This window comes from Trichosurus vulpecula, chromosome 7, assembly GCF_011100635.1.
Source record: "Trichosurus vulpecula isolate mTriVul1 chromosome 7, mTriVul1.pri, whole genome shotgun sequence".
NCBI classification, from domain to species: domain Eukaryota; kingdom Metazoa; phylum Chordata; class Mammalia; order Diprotodontia; family Phalangeridae; genus Trichosurus; species Trichosurus vulpecula.
The window spans coordinates 168,776,407-168,779,417 of record NC_050579.1 but is presented as its reverse complement, the minus strand read 5'-3'; the positions used below and the strand labels follow the sequence as shown (position 1 = coordinate 168,779,417).

General features: G+C 41.8%; 1 pseudogene; it reads right to left on the bottom strand.

Annotated features, from left to right (window-relative positions):
* Window positions 1-868: 868 nt before the first annotated feature.
* On the bottom strand, window positions 869-1,483 carry LOC118858623 (annotated as a pseudogene).
* Window positions 1,484-3,011: the final 1,528 nt, after the last annotated feature.

The window sequence follows — 3,011 nt, the reverse complement described above, 5'->3', positions numbered from 1 at the left end:
AGCTTTGAAAACAAATGTCTGTTAAGGGCATGGCTTTTAATGAAGTTAATGATTTTGATAGTATTTCGAATCACAACATCTTACTCTGGTGATAGTTTTTTTTTTGGCTATGAGTGCCTCCCGATGGATCATGCAGTGAGTAAAAGTGACATGTTCAATGCCACCAGCTTTAACTTTTGCTATAGATCCAACATTCTCACCGATCATTGCTCTGGCACTGCCCATACAGACTTCAACACAATTTTTCTATTGTTAACTTTCATTCGTAAAAAATAAGATATATATGTTTCCTTCTTATGTGCCTTTCAAAACGCTGAAAAAACAACAATTCCTTATGTATGCTTCCTTCATAAACGTATCTTACATAAAATAACAACTGTGCCATGTTAGAAATACCAGTTGTTTCATCTACCTGAATTACCAACTTTGGTCTGCCCTTAAGCCTGGTAATAAGTTGCTAGAATTGGTCATTACTAATTTCAGGAATTGTTTTGGAAACAGTATCATTCAATAAAGGAATTTTATGAATTTCATCTCAATACTTTTTCCCATGAACTATTTCTGACATTTTAATAGCAGCAGGTAACACAAGATCTCCTATCATGTAGGCTTTTTAGTTTCATAAGATGCAAGTAAATATTTTCCACTGATAGTAACAAATTTCTTGAAACATTGTTTTTCTTTATTTGAAATTTTTTTTCATAAAAACAAACTTTATTAAAATAGTTTTAGTTGGACATTTGAAAAAATTAATAAAAATTTATCATCTGTAGTCTGCTAGTTTCACCAAAGTAACAATGATTTAACACATCAAAGGAAATGAAGACAGATATTTAGTTCTCTTCATGCTCGTGAGACTTGCGTTTGCCTACGGTTTCGTCTCTGTTTCCATGCCTGCTTCCTGAGCCTCTTCCACTTCTGAGAGTTTTTCATCATTTTCCAACGTCTGCTGCAGTTCCTGGATAGTACTTAGAAGAACATGGAACTGCTTTCACCTTAGTTCCACCTTATCGTCAACATTTTCTTTTATATGACACAGACGCTGTAATTTTTTCCCCAAAGCATCTAGTTCCTTTAGTGTTTCATGCCTGTCTGGATGGTGCTGTATGACTTTTGCCAAAGCATCATATTCCTGGCAATTTTTCCGTATTCGCTTTGCTTGAAGGATCTGCTTTTTGCACTCAGCAATTTTATCATGTGCTCCAGCTATGCTGTTTTCTATGTCTTTGTACATTTTTTCATAGTTTTCCATTTCTCTGAGATTCATATCATATACAAGCAGGGTTTTTCCCATTGAAAATTCACATTGAGACAATGCACTCAGCATGCGTTGGTACTGGCTATAGCCTTCTTCCTGAGAGCCAGCATTGCACCATTTAATGAAACTCTTCACTAACAGGTTGATTCTCTGATCATCACCAGCACCATCACCATCAATTAAGAGACGCTTTCTTATAATTTCTTCATCTGTTACGGCTCCCATGGCGCCCACAGCGGCGGCTCGGGGTCAAACTCCCACAATGCAGCTAGGCAAACAGCCATAGAGGCCGAGAGGCGGGGCCTGCCACGGGAGCCGCCGCCGAGCCGCGCGTGCCCGGCCCCGCCCCGCCCCGCCCCGCAGGACGCGCTGCTTCCGCCCGCCAGGTGAGAGCCTCCTGGCCCGCCGGGCTGGCTGGGGATGCTGGGCGGGAGGGGCGAGGCGGCGCCCGCACACGCGGCGCGCGCCCGAGTGGGGGAGGGGTAGTTGGAGGGGTACAGGACCGCGGATCCCAGAGCCCCTCTCCGGGGACCGGGGTCTGGGGAGGAGGGGCGGGGAGGGGAAGGTCACCGCGGGGGGCTGGGGGCAGCGCGAGCGCGGACCCGCGCTCCAGGGGCCTCTTTATTTGAAAATTTTAAAAGTTGTTCAAAATATTCCTTTGGTTTATTGCAGCATGCTGCATTCTTGGTATTAAGATGTCATTTTAGTTTGGCTGGTTTCATACTCTCTGAAGCCAAAACTTCATTACAAATTAAGCAAAGAGGTACTTTCACACCATCATCATTATTAGAAGTGAATCCATATTTGTAACAACAATGTTGCTAGGAGCTGATGTGGAGGTGAAAGACCAACACAAGACCAACAAGAAGAGCACACAGGAGGGCTGGAAGCACAGGTTCTTTGATCTGTTTTTCTAAGGAAATCAACTTTAAGGGGTCTACAATCTTACTTTAATTAAACATATATATAGCATTCACTTAGTTCAGGGGGAAAAGCCAGCACCCTGAACTTCAGAGAGTATACAAACAGAAATTATAAGCATACATTATATAAACAGAGCAAATAAACACAAATCAGTAAAGGAGCTTCTAACCATCTAACTATAGCAATACATACAGTTACCAGAGAGAAGCATCAACATCTGGATTTTCAAAGCTGGGAGATTGGGGGGGGGCGGGGCGGGGAGAGGAGGCAGGGCTCAGTGATGGCTGCCGAGAGTCTAGTCTGGTCAAATCACAAAACACTCTTCCAGTGAGTGAAAGCTCTAAAACAAAACTCCAACCTCAGACCTTATATACCTTTCTCCGGGTCAGAGGGTGTCACAACCATGAGACTACTAGGCTTTCTTGTTTCTCAAGCAAGTCATCAAACACTCTTAATTCAATCAAAGAAACAGGCAAGATTCATCAGAGGCACTTGATTATCTCAATGCTGAGAAGCACTCAAACAAAAAGCAGCCACAGTCCCACTTTGCTTGCCATTACATTTGAAAGGCAAGATCAAAGGTACTTGATTACCTTAGCATTCCAAAAGAGAAAACAGTTAAAAAAAAAAAAGTCCCACCCTTCTTACCATTACAATACTACAAAAATGATTTGACATATTTACTTGTCAATTTAGGTGTACTACAACCTGGTAGCAAAGACTCTGCCACATTGTCATAAACATTTTTACCTCTTCTGTCTAAATTTGGCCACTTATCCATAACCAAAAAATATTCTTGTCCTAAAATATAAATAAATATTGCTAATAA